General features: G+C 42.0%; 1 protein-coding gene and 1 long non-coding RNA gene across 6 annotated transcripts in view; one reads left to right on the plus strand and one right to left on the minus strand.

Moving 5' to 3' along the window:
- Positions 1 to 10,174, minus strand: part of GRM3 (glutamate metabotropic receptor 3) — a 106,314-nt gene extending 96,140 nt beyond the window's left edge. For 3 of the 5 annotated variants that reach the window (XM_083819367.1, XM_083819366.1, XM_083819365.1), the window contains exons 1-2: positions 9,432 to 10,161; positions 4,553 to 4,608 (exon numbers count right to left, since the gene is read on the minus strand). The gene's annotated coding sequence lies outside the window, so the exon portion shown is untranslated. Of the gene's footprint in view, positions 1 to 4,552; positions 4,609 to 9,431 lie in introns of all 5 variants that reach the window. The other 2 variants (XM_083819369.1, XM_083819368.1) reach the window with 2 other exon arrangements.
- The window catches only part of LOC310891113, a 34,804-nt gene continuing 25,879 nt past the window's right edge, over positions 4,619 to 13,543 (plus strand). The window contains exon 1 of the long non-coding RNA XR_014577429.1: positions 4,619 to 9,298. This is a non-coding gene — a long non-coding RNA (uncharacterized lncRNA). The remainder of the gene's footprint in view (positions 9,299 to 13,543) is intronic.

Here is a 13,543-nt window from a genome sequence, read left to right on the forward strand (position 1 = left end):
ACTAAAAAAAAAAAAAGCAGTTATTTCATTGAGTCAAGAGGCAAGACTGAGAGGGGAACATTGTATAAATGAAATTTTAAAAGCCAAGCCCCAAACACTTTGCTGTGTAAAAAGCTGGCGTGGAAGGGAAAGCACTAAACTGCTTCCAATTTCCATGGCAGACAGGACAAGAGTGTCAGACTCAGTTGCAAAAAGTGGGATTTAGTTAAATTTTAGAGACTTTCTGATCATAACGACAGTGAAGCACTGGCATGTGCTATTGCAGAAGGCTGTGAAATCTCTCTTGCTGTAGATTTGAAGGGAAAGGTTCAACAAATACCAGTTGGGAAAGACATAGAGTTAGTTTATGCTGTCTTTGGAGGGTGAGATGTATTAGGTGAAGTCCCTACCAATGTCATCATCTGGGGAACTATAAATGTAAAATTTTCCTCTGTTCAGGAAAATGGAACATTATGTACAAGTCTTTGAAAATGAAGAAGCTTACATCAAAAAGACTTTTTTCTATCCATTTCTACTGTAATGGATACTGCACCAGTTCAGGGTGGATTCTAATTGGGACCTTGTGCCCTTGCCAGGAAATCGTAGGGACTAAGAAACTCCATTACTCTTTGCAGCCGCTCCCTGGACATTGATTTAAGGTATCTCAGTCTAAAAGGAGCTATTTGTCTGTTCCTTCCTTAAAACTGATGAATGTGAAATAGGCAGGTTGAAAGGAGTTTGTGGAGTCTTGTCTCTACCTCTTTACCTACTGCCCGAAATACCAAGATCAGTGACATTTTAAGGAGCAGAAATGTGTCCCACACGTAAGGCATTACTGGGTCACACCACTTCCCAGTGCTATGTCTGGATGCCACAAATCACATTTCACCCTTTGGTCAAGAAATCTGTGCTTCAAGTCGTTCCCTAGTTCCCAGGAGGTGGCGTTACTTCCAGACTAGATTCTGCTTCCTTTCATCCTAATGAATAATGCCACTAGGAATGTGTTTATCTGAGCTCGATACCCAAGTCATTAAATCTTCACCCCTGAGCTTTATCCTGGGTATCTGCTTCTGGGAAAAATCTTGGTCAGGTTGACTGATACCATTGATAAATTCATAGTTTTCAGAAATCTTGAAAATGCTGATAAAACAATGAAAAGAAATCAAATTTCCCTATTCATCAGAGGGCTCTAATGCTGGTGAAGTGCCTGATATTTCAAATAACCTTTCAAATAGTCTCTGAATCTGCTGAAATAAAGACACTTTTCCCACATTTTCCTTCTCTGCCTTTCACAAATGATGGTTCTTTTAACATCCTTCTCTCCACTTTGTTTGCTTAGAGGATCAAAGCTTTTTTATTTATTTCTTTTTCCTCCAAACTGTTTCTGGAGTGTTAAAAAGCACCACCAGTATACTGAGTTTACATTACAAACAAGTTAAAATTCCCAGTCTGTCAGAGCTTTTCTCCTAGGATACCAAGGAAAGCAAAGTTCAGCTAAACTGCACAATTAATCTGAGATCACTTCTGAGTGAAAAAGAAAAGGTTGTTTAAAGCAGGGCTGTTCTCTTCTTGGAGATTTAAAGTCCACTTCAGTAAGAAAAATTATTATTCCCTGAAAGTTATCTTGCTTTATTTGTATTCCAGGAGCTATCCCATTAGATCATCATCCCTTTTCACTCATAAAATCATCTTAATGAGTCAACTGTGGGATTAGCCGTATGTAAATAGATCTTTATTGACAGCCGCATTGACAAGCAAACGGATGAAAAAGGGCACGGACTGCATGTTGCTTTTGCTAGAACAGCAGTCACTTTTGTCCTGCCATGCAGACCTTAAGGCAGACAGCTTATTTTTGGGGTAGAAAGAAAATGCTCTTCTTCAAGGTAAATGTACCCTGTAATAATGGTAAGATAAAGAAGTGACTGAAGCAGACTTTTGTGCTGACATACCATTCCCATACAGGCAACCACTGCCCTTTTCTCAACTTTTGAAAGCAAAGAGAGTAGCCAGATAACTCAGGCTAGTGCAGCAGTCCCATGTAGGATAGGCTTGCGCCTTTTTTAGAAAATGCATTGTCTGTTGTTCTTATTGTTTATCATTGTCATTGTCAGGGCTCTTCTAAAACCCCTGATGGCTGCAAGGAAGAAAGTGAGCAAACACAATTAAAAGAGAGCTTGGAGGCATACACTGAAAACAGTCAAAGGGTAGATTTGACAAGGGTTTTCTTACAGTATTTAGAAAAATATGATAAAAGGATTCCTATAAAACTTTGTAAATTTTCCAGTAAAATGTCATTTTCTGGTAGTATTTTTTGACAAGTATTTCAAAATGAGGAAAACCAGCCCATCATTACTGTCTATGCAAACAATGTGCTGTACAAATCATCAGCATATTATTTTCACACCACTTTGCTAAATTTTATTCCAGTATTATTACACTGATATCAGAGGGTGGTTTTTTGTTGCTGTTGTTTGTTGGTTTTGTTTTGTTTTTGTTTTTCCTTTTTACTTTTAAAAAGGAGAAGTTTAGAACACTGGCAAAAAGCATCTGTTAGCAGGTAAAAGTTTTCATCTGTTGTGTACTGAAACATCTGAAATCTTTTACAATGTAACAAATTTGGTGTCAGTTGAAATACAGTGAAAATGTCTTTTTGACTGACTGAACGCTAGTAAAAATGCAATTGAAAGTCTATGACAAAAAGCCAGAAAGTCTATGGCTATTTTCCTAGCTGCTAGCACTAATTACTCAAATAAAAACAAAATCTCACCAAAAGTTATAAAGAAGTAGGTTTTTTTGTTGTGTTGTTTATTTTTTAAAAAACTGCCTCATCATAGCAGAATCAATTATGTTTTTGTATAAAATATCAAATTTTTCTATACTCTTACAGGTAAAGATAGTTTTTGGCATTCTTTAACCATGTAAGCAGATCCAAGCAACCAAACTATGCTAACACCTCAGAACTGAACTCTCTATGTTTTACTGCACAATATCTTTTTTTTTTTTCTCTGCTTCCATCATTTTGTCTGTTTATCTGTCCTCTCTTCTCAAAAAAATATGTAGAAGCAGCGAGAAGAAAAAAAAAAGTCTGAGTTCTGGAAACATCCCCAGAAATTACTTTTCTTTTTTTTTTCTTTAAGTCAGATCTCTTTGGGTGTGTGATCCTAACAGCAGGACAACCAATTTCGGCTAAGCTTCACTATATATTTAACTCACAGTTATGTATATGTGACATTTTCATACGCTATCAGAGCAATTTCTTCTCATGCTTTCCTAATAATTTCTTCACTGGTTGATGCAACCACCATGAATAAAATTAATAATAACAATATAAATGCATAATAATAAAAAAATTACATAGAAATTGCTAGGCAGGAAGTATCAGATCAGGAAAGAGCTCAGCCATAACTGCCTTATAAAACATACAGGTAGGAATGTTCATTCAAGTTCCACTGCAAGTTTCCCATCAGGTAGATGTGGCCCATACAAGCAGGAGCCAGTACGGGGTGTAAGGAGCCCTAACCACAACTCTGTTACATAAAAGAGATGGCAACCATCCCAGCACTGTGAGTTGAATATTGAAATGATCAGGAGCTGCTGTGTGTACCCTACGCAAATTAGTCAAGGACAGCAAGGTCAGTGATGATCTAGGAGCCTCTCAGGGCATACACTAGCTTTACATAGGGTTGTATTCCTCACCAGAGAAGAGGAGTGTACCTGGCTCACAGTGCCCTTTCTTCCCACAGCAGAAGATTGGGGGTTCCCCAACAGCTCCCGCATCTACTCACACTTACTGTTAGTTAGGTATTGGTGGAGCAGGGAGCTACACTTGAATTACTCCTGACAAAAGCCACAGGTGGGTAAAAAAATATCAGAATATTGTATCTTTTCACCCTCCACCGATTAAACAATATTTAGGAACAGACTTAAAACAATCTTATCTCCCAGCCAGTGACGATGTAACTATTGTAAGCAACTTCTAGTAGCAATTTACTTCTGCCAATTTAGCAATTGATTTAGATGTTGAAATAGGGGGTTGTAAGGTTTCCAAGCCCTTTTCAAATGGTGTCCCATACTACACTCCATAGATTGCTTAAGGAGGTAGCCTAAGCTAACTATTCATTTTTATTCTATTCTATTCATTAGAATATAATAGTTCATTGAGAACAGACCTGCAAATATTATCAAGTCCAAATGCCCTTCATCTTTCTTCTCATGGATACCTTAACTTTAACACACTAATTCTCCTAACACAGTTCTGATCCATGAATTTACTGACTTTGTGGTCACCCAAAGAGCTTTTGACTTCATTCTCCCACAGGTGTGCTTGCTTTGTTTTTCTCTGGACCCTGACTACTTTTTCCTTGACTTCCTAAGTGACCCATCAACCTGCTTTTACTTCCTTTGTTTTTATTGCACTGTCTCTGGATTTTACCCAGAACTTGTACAAGACTACGTGTTTCCCCTCCGTCCTCTCAAGGGTATCCTGATTTGTTGATGTGATTTCACCTATGGTCACTGTATGTTGATACCTTGTAAGACTTCTTGGTTATCATGGACTTTAAAAATCTTTTACCTTTCTCCTCTCCACCTAGCTTCTTTATCTTCTTTCTCTCTTATGACTTCAAATTACTGTGGAAAAAAAAATAAATCAGTTTTACATTTTCTCTACTAGCTTGCCGTACCATCTCCAATGCTGTTCCCTACTTTAGTCAATATGCCTGAATGCAATCTTTTTGCTTACAAAATTTTGCAGTTATTGGTTCCACAACACATGCAATATTTTAGTCCTGCTATTTGGACCACAGGGTAATTTCTGATCTCATCAATGTCAGTTTCTTCTTTGTCGCCTTCATCTGCTTTTACATCTCCTCAGCCCACAACTGACTTACCAGTCCATTTACTTTTCTCTCAGCTTGAATAGTCATCTGAGTGTCTTTACTGCTCTTTCTTTCCTTTCCTATCAAGCTATTTTATTCTCTTTATTTTTTCCCATTTTGTCTCCTACAGCTCTTTCCATTTTCCTGAAACATATTTTTGGTCTTCATGACTGTTCTCTATTCACCTTTCTAATGAAGCATTTCAGAGTCTAAGAGCATCCACCAAAAGTCTTCCCCAAGTTCCCATTTCATTTTTGAAGTGTTTATAATCCATTCTCTCTGTACACTCTGTCCTCGATGCATATTTAATATAGTTTATGTACATGGTCATCACCCTGTATTCCTTTGGATTCCTTTGAAAATGACTTTCAAGGTCAAGGTCATCAGTACCATCAAGGTCAAGTCACATGCTAGATGTAAAGTGCTCTGAGGGAAGGCTGCCTCTGTAATTGGGGTTAAAACCATGCATGTAGATAAGTTGGGTCTTAGAAGGTTTGGAAAAGCTGCCACACTGCTACATAGGTTTTTGATACAACCTATTGATTTACGCAAGGAGCCCGTAAGTTCTTACAAAAGCAATACAATCACTAACTACCTAAACACTCCCATAATCTCAGCAGAGCTATGAACAATAGCATGATAATGGTTCCAGCTACATCATCTTGTATTTGAGAGGGCCAATATGAGATGAAAGCAATATAGTTCTACAGCCTTTATTTTTGTATAATTTGGTAAAGCTCTAGTAAATTCTCTTCTCTTTGACTTTAATAGGTTCATTGCGATTTACCCCCATATGAAAATCTGCTGCATTGCTTTAGAAACACAGCTAGGTAGTATATTCCTTGGAGTATGTTGTTAAAAATGAACATCCCTGAAACAAAACACTGGAGAACCTTGTTGGACAATAGATAAGCCAGAAAATTCATTTAGGTCACCCACTGGATTCTGGGTTTACTTGGAAAAAAAAGAACAAATTGCACTAATCCGTAACAGTTAAAACACATCTAACAAAGAACTGTATTTCTGTCTCAGTGGAAATATCTGACAATTGCACTGAGGCTGTTTCCAGGCATCATTATACTCAGGAGAAATTCCTATTTTTTTTTTTTTGTCATTTTACTCCTACTACTGAGATTAAACTCATGATTTTCAAGCCAATTTGTATTTTCATAAAACGAAATATGTGCCAGATTTTTCTTCCAGTTTAGGGCTAGATTATCACAGTGAAAGTTGGCTGAATGTTCATAGTCAGAGACAGTGACAGTCAGAGATGTAGGAAGATGACATCAGCTGAATACTACGCTCCTTTCCTTCCATCTTTGGAGCATATCTTCACCACCGTCAGGCTCTGGACATCCAGTGCAGGGTGCAGGGACAGGGTGGCATCACCCTTCTGCTCACCCTTGTCTCTGGCTGCATTGCAAATGCAGGGGTTAAAAGTACAAACTTATTCTTTGCACTAAAGTGGAGAGTGAGAAGATAATCATCTCTAACCTAGACTAAGTTCTAGATTGCTTAAGACCAACTGTCAGTTTTATATCAGCAAGCAGAAAGAAAAGCTGTTCAATATTGCATGATCTTCTTCACGAGAGCTTATGTAGCTGATTGTAGTTACACTTATTCACACACCAACTATAATGCTCTCTGATCCTGGAGCGTGTCAAACGTCTCTGTGTTGTTCAGTGGCATTCTAAGAGTGATAGTATGCCTACAATTTTACCAACTTGAAAAATTCATACTAATTGATCAATAACTACAGTACAAGTTGTAAGAAATGAGCGGCAGAAATCCTGACAAACATTTTACAGGGCTTGGGAAAGAGCTTTCTGAAACTGAACAGAGTGAAGTCCTTTCTGCAGGATGCTAGTGGCAAGTTCAGCATCCTCTTAGGGAGGATCTTGTGCCCCATGAAAGCTTTAGGCTTGATTCTGAAATCACACTGCTAAACCAGGCTGTACACCTATTAGGGAATTTAGCCCACCAGATTCAAAGGAAAAAATGCAGATTGACCCCAGCATAAGTGAGGACCGGGTCACTCAGGTCTTACAGTATTCTACATGGGACTCTGTGAAGCTCAGGATAATTTACTTTCTGTGGGACACTTCTGTGACAGAAGTGCATTTGCACGAAACATCTGTAGAGCTCTTCATTTAAATGCTGGCATGCTTTCTTACACCTTTTTCATTTCCATATTCAGCTCTACTTAAGTAATCGCTGAATTGGATTATGCCACTATTTCTAGTGCATTTCTTTTCTTTTGTCTTTCCAGTCTGATTAACTAAATTTCTTCCTTACTTTTCAGTTAAGTATAAAAACATCAAGTGAATACAGAAAGATATTTTACCCCTGCATCTTGCTTTACATTCACTCCTTCAATGATAAAATTAGAATCCTACTCTTAGATGAGGTGTCAACATTTGCCTAACTTTATTCATAGAAGCTTATAAGTAGGTCACCAGCACAAGTCACCCAGACAAAGATCAATTGCAATTACAGAAGTGTCTTAGCTCTGGGATGAAATTCTCGTTTCAGTGTACTTGATAACAATGCAATTTTGTTTAATTTACAGAACAGTAAAACAACTGGTGGATTTTCAATGTTAAAGCACTTTTCATATTATATACATAATGCAAGACTCTAGAAATAGAGAGAGCAACGTTGCACGGTGTCATTCTCAAAAGAAAGCAACAAGCAAAAGAGCTACAGAAATTAGAGTATGAATTATTCTAACAGAGGACAAATTAACTTGCATTGTTCCTTAAGTAAGCCATTTATTAAGAAGGATTTGCAAGGATTGTTAATGATTTCACCCGAAGAGTGAACAGAAACATTACAGAAGTACAATCGTTCCCTTACCCTAAGTGTGAATAAAGCTGGCTTAAAGTGCATTTTTTCCCAGTGTAACTGAGGAAGTTACATTCTCTCGTATTACTTGCATTTATCAACATAAACAACAGCAGAAGATGTCATGATGATCTAGGTGTATTTGGAGAAAACGAAAAAAGGTCTCCTAAAATATGCAGTTAATCAGGTGGGTTGTGTGCTTTTCAAATTGTTTTCATGCATATTTAATCAACCTGAGGCATATACTTATGCAAGATGAAATAGGTACCAGTCGGTGTCCCAGGCTGCTCTGTTTCACAGTCTTCCAATATAGATTTTTTTAAAACTTGAATTAATTATTTAAAAAATGCTCAAAAAAACATTTTCAGCAGGTGACATAAACCAAGAAAAAGCCAAAGAACTCACAAACTAGCAACAAATCCTTAGCTCAGTTCAATAGTTCAATGCAGTATCAGTAAGATGACTAGATTTTCTATAATTGCTTATGTTTTTATCTTTTTTAATCAAGATTGCTGAAATACAGGGATGTATGCATTAAGCATGGAAGCACTGAAATAACATAGGGGGAAAAAGTCTCCCAAATATCCTCCATTCCCCAAAACCCTACCTACATGCTAGAGTGGAGATACACTTTCTCACACCCACATGTGTATCTCTGTAGAAATGTGAGCCTGACATACACACATAGGTGAAATATATGTAGCCACACACCTACAGGACTACACACAGATAAATATCACCTAGGAATAAACACACATTTCTATGAATCTATACACATATACACCGATATGCACCTAAGCGCACACAAGCATAGGTATACACAAACATACATCCAGAGACATGGGAACATAGGCAAGGTGCATACATAAGCACAAACAACTCTAGAAGCACCCACATATACCTATACAGCTAGATGCATACTCACATGGACAGATAGATATACAAGCACATATGAAGGAGAATTTACATTAGCTCTATGATCCCTGCAATTTTCTCCTTTCTTTTTGAAGCCTTCCAATTTTAGGACCCTGGGGTGAGCTGGGTCGCTGGGAGACACCTCTGCAGGAGCAAAGCCCTTCCACTTTCTTTAAGGTTCCCCACCTCTCTCCCAGCAGCAGATCCAGGGAGATAAGCTGGGTACCCAGCACAGCTCTCCCAGCTGCTGGCTCGGCACTTTCCAGTCCAGCTTAAGGAACGGGAGAGGACAGCATGCTTAAGATCTCCTCCCTTCACCCCCAAAGCCTGCCTCTATGGGAGCAGGTACCTCTGGGCAACATCTGGACACAGCTGCTTTGCCCAGGGCAAGCCAGCCCCTTTATGCCCACCTCCCCCCATCCAGCTGTGAAGCACCGGGGTCTCCCTGCACCCTACCTCCCCACCACAGGAGTGACAGCCTGAGCCCCCCAGAACCATCCTCTCCTGGCCCCTGGCTCCCATCAGCAAACCTCTTTGCAAAACGCCGCTCTAAACTTTTTTTTTTTTTTTTCCCCGTGGCTGCACAGCCTGCAGTCCTCCGGGCAGAGGCTGCATCTCCTCGGGAGAGCAGGATGCAGGGTGCGGGTTGCAGGGACCCGGGATGCAGGGACCCGGGATGCAAGGTGAGGGTTGTGAGGACTGGGATGCAGGGATGGATGTGAGGACTGGGATGCAGAGATCCGAGATGTGGGATGCAGGGATCGGGATGTGGGATGCAGGGACCAGGACGTGGGCTAGCAGTGCCCAGCTCCTTACCGTGCCGTGAAGGTGGGTCCCGGCGAGGGTCTCCAGCTGCTCTCGGGCATCGCGGGCCTCCTGATGTGCTCGTTAAACATCCACCGGGGAGTCTCACCCCCCAAACTTGCGTGAGCTGCTTCCTCTGGGAACAGTCACGGTCTCTCCCCCCCACTTTGGATCAGATCCCGATGGAAACTCATCAAGGCCTCTTAAGCGGTCGGGGGTAAGGCTGGGAGGGAGGAGGAGGAGAGAGGGACAACGGGAGGGAGACACTACGATCACCAAGTAATCGTCCCCTTCCCTTCCCCTCTCCTCTGGAGCACCCGCTTCCCGTTCCTCCGAGCAACTTTGCCTCTCCTTGGCCAGGCAGCGCCCGGTACCAGCGCTGCTAATTGGGGTCCTCTTTCGCAGCCTGGCATCTTTCTAGATCTCCTCTCCTTCCCGGGCAAAGGGGATTGGCGCAAAGCTTTAAATTAGGAGGCGACCTAGAGTTGCAAAGACAAGGAGGGAGAGCCGGCTGGCGTTCGCAGGCTGCCTCTCCCGGCACTCGGGGCGTGCGGTAGCTCTGCGGAGGGGCTGCCTGAGGCTTATCCCTACCATTTATTCATTCACTGCGTTCCTACGTCTAACTTGGGAGCTGCCTATTGCTCCTGGCACGGCCGGGAGCGGGGCTGTGGCAGGGAGCCCTTGGAAGGGGACCCGCCGCCGTCCCCATGCTGCGGGGCTGTTTAACGGCACGGGCAGAAGAGCAGTGGGGTCCCGGGGGGGGGGGGGGGGGGGGGACGACGACTACACGGAGGAGGTAAAGGAGGGGGGGAGAAAAGACACGGGGACGCTGCTGTCGCCTGGCAACCCTGCATCCCTGCCCCGAGCATCCTTCCCTCAGCCGCCTGATTGGACGTGGCCGGGGGGTGCCGCCCCTCCGAGGATGCTGCGCCCCAGCACTGCGCCTTGGCGCATCCTCAAAAAGCCGGGAGCGGGCAGGGGACCGCGAGCAGAAGCGAGAGCCGAGGCAGCTCAGGGTGCTGTGTCGCCGTCCTCTGCCTCCCCTCTTCCAGCTTTGCTTCTGTTCTACACCTCCTAGAAAAAAGAATAATTTGTATGCATACAGATCCAAATATACAAACATATCTGTTTATAGATAGATAAGCAAACACATATCCTACATATTCTACTTGCATTATCTATATTCTCTATGTTGTCTCTCTATATTCTCTCTCTGTTTCTAATGCTCCCATAAGGGAAGACAAAAGAGAAATTGTTCCTGGGGAAAGAGCACTCCAGAGTGCAGCAAAGCTGGATGCGAAAGCAAAACAAAACAAAAAAACCTACGTTTTGTGGTATATAAGTTTGAAAACCAAAGGGTTACACCACCCAAAATGTTAACAGGAGGTCGTGGTCCTAAAGAGAGAATTAAACACCACGAGGTGAGTGCAACATCAGGGAGGGTGGATGGATTGACTTGCTGCATGGGGCACTCACCGCTGGAATGAGATGTGGCTGCACTGCTCATTCTCTGCTAGGGGGGACGGTGAGCAGCTGCTTCCTGCTGGTAGAGTGTGGCATGGAGATGGTGTCTGTAAAATCCCACTACCTCCCTCTCCGTTACAGCTTCTGTCGGGACACGGTGCATTTCTCACCTCTGAATGTTCAGCGGGGAGAAAAAAAACCATCCAGTTCTCCTGGAGTGCTTCCCCCACCCTCAGGCTTGCCCCCAGCCCAGCTCCCCACTTGCTCACTGTGAGCGCTCAGGTAAGACAAAGAAAGAGGCACTGCAGTCAGGAGCTGCAATCCAGCAACTCACGTGGGGCCACTATTGTTCCAGCAGCCCCAGTTCCAGTAAGAAATTAAGCCAATTCAAAGAAAGATGAAATAAAACAACAAAATCTATCTCTTGTTTTTAATCTTTTGTGTTAAGTTATTTAACATCTCTTTACTTTTGTGATCTTCCCATTACGTTTCAGCTGCTTGGCTAATTTTATAAGAGTATTTTTCTTGGAAGCCAAGGACATTTGCTAAGATGTGCATGTTAAACTGTTTCATTAAGGACTTCAAAGTTAAGCTGGAAGCAAAATGAAGTAGTCCAGTTCCTCTCAGGGTTACTCTACTGTAAATTGGATTAAAAGTACATAAGACATTGCAGTAACATCAGGGCAAGCTGGAATAAGTAGGAAATCAGTCTCCTGTCCTTTAAATCACAGCACAGTGTGACAAACAATTCTGCAATACTTTTTTTTTTCTTTTTTTTTTTTTTTTTCACACTCTTGCAGGCTGATTGCCAGGAAAGTCTAGTGGAAAGGAGGATCTGATTCTGCATTGTCTTGTACACAGTAGTCAGGGCTCGAAGTGAGTAGGAAAGTAACTTTTTGGTTGGATAGGATATAAAACCCACTGTGTATGAAATTGGTCACCATAGGCACCAAGTGGAATTTGGCTCAGAGATACTGTAAAATTTTCAGCAGGCAACTTTTGTAGGGGCAAGGCAACCTGGTCACTCATGTCTGTGCTTCGAGAAGCATCCTTGGCACAGATGGCTTATTCTTTTTCCATACTTGCTGCTATGCAATGTCTCGTAACAGTCCCTAATGCTGCTACCCCTTGCATTTCCATCTGATTTATGGCTACTGAGAAGCAGGGGAGTAAACCCACCCAGCTGGCCAAGCTGCAGGTGAAGACACGTGGGTTTCAGTTCTACTTTCTGCCAGTGCTCTTCCTCTGCTGGTTCTCCTGGCACAGTGGGGTCACTTTTCATCCATCAGAGCATCTATACCAGTCATCCCCAAAACAGATTCTGGTGATCTTATTCCTGTGTATGACGGGCAGAACCACCTTTATGTTTTGTAGGGAAAATATCTGTGCTGCTGTTCTTTCTGGGGACGGCACCTGCTATGTGCAAAAGGTGCTGTGAAGATGCAGTCCCACACTAAGCATGTATTTTCAGACAGTCAGTTACTGAGATGAGTACACACAGCGGTACGACGCAAGGCAATCCAGAGCTCTAATAAGCTGTGCTTGGGTGTTACTAGGCAAATTGCTCACTTGAAGCTAAATTGTGCACCTTACGATACACTTGAATGCAGATATACCCACGGTCAGACACAGCAATCAGACAGCGTAAGGTCTGTCCAGGGACAGCTCTGAGAAAATAATTAACAGCCCTCAGTGTCTTTGACCTGGATCCAGAGAAGGAGTCTTAATATGCTACTTATTTATTTATTTTCTTTCAGACAGAATAAAGTAAAAACAGAATTAAAAGTTTCTGAAATAGAGATATTTTGCTTTTGTGAATTACCTCTTAGTGATATAATAGCTCTAGCAATTTAAAAGATAGATTCCTTTCAAAGTGAGTTACCACATCATATTATACTGAGCTCACAGGAAGGTTTGATGAGCAGAAGTGTTTGTTTTTATAAAACTCTTGAATGTAATTAATTAACAGGCCTACCACCACAATTAAACAGGTGCGTATCTTTCTTAAATGGAATTTCAGCAGGAGTTTCAAGATTGTACACCTGGGAACTTTCCAATTTTACATTTGATGGCAAGATACTGTTCCAGAAGAGCACTTTGTAGGGTTCCCTAACTTGCTATAAACAGCTGTTTTGAGACACGCTCAAGTTATTTGCAGATTAAAGCCTAAAGCAATGCTTTAGGAAAATTGCAAGTGTGCATGTACAGTCAGTGAGTGATCTATGGATTGGACCCATCCTGCCTGAATAATTCATGAGATCTATGATCTTTCCTCCTTTTCTGGGGACCTTACAGAAATGGACAGGGAATAGGGCCATGGATCAATGAGTTGTTCTGGCAAATTCCCCCCTGCTACTTGATTTCCAACAGCTCTGCAGCTGCTTCCTTTGTGTGTGACTGGGCATAATCCCATCCTGTGGCCAGTTAACCTGAGCTGACAGTGGTGGTCATCTCTACAAGATGAAGCCTGACATATCTCAGTGGCTTGGGGTCACACATCAGCTAGAAAAGATACGGCGTTCTCCTGAGAGTCTGCCAATCCCAGGGTGCAAAACACCGGTTTGGTGAAAGAGGCGAGTTATTCTTCCATTTCTGGGTAGCCACAAGGGATCCAAATGGATCTTCACAACACTGTGGCCAAGGCAGTCTCCATCTCTGGA

Source organism: Anser anser, assembly GCF_964211835.1.
Source record: "Anser anser genome assembly, chromosome: 1".
Lineage (NCBI taxonomy): Eukaryota > Metazoa > Chordata > Aves > Anseriformes > Anatidae > Anser > Anser anser.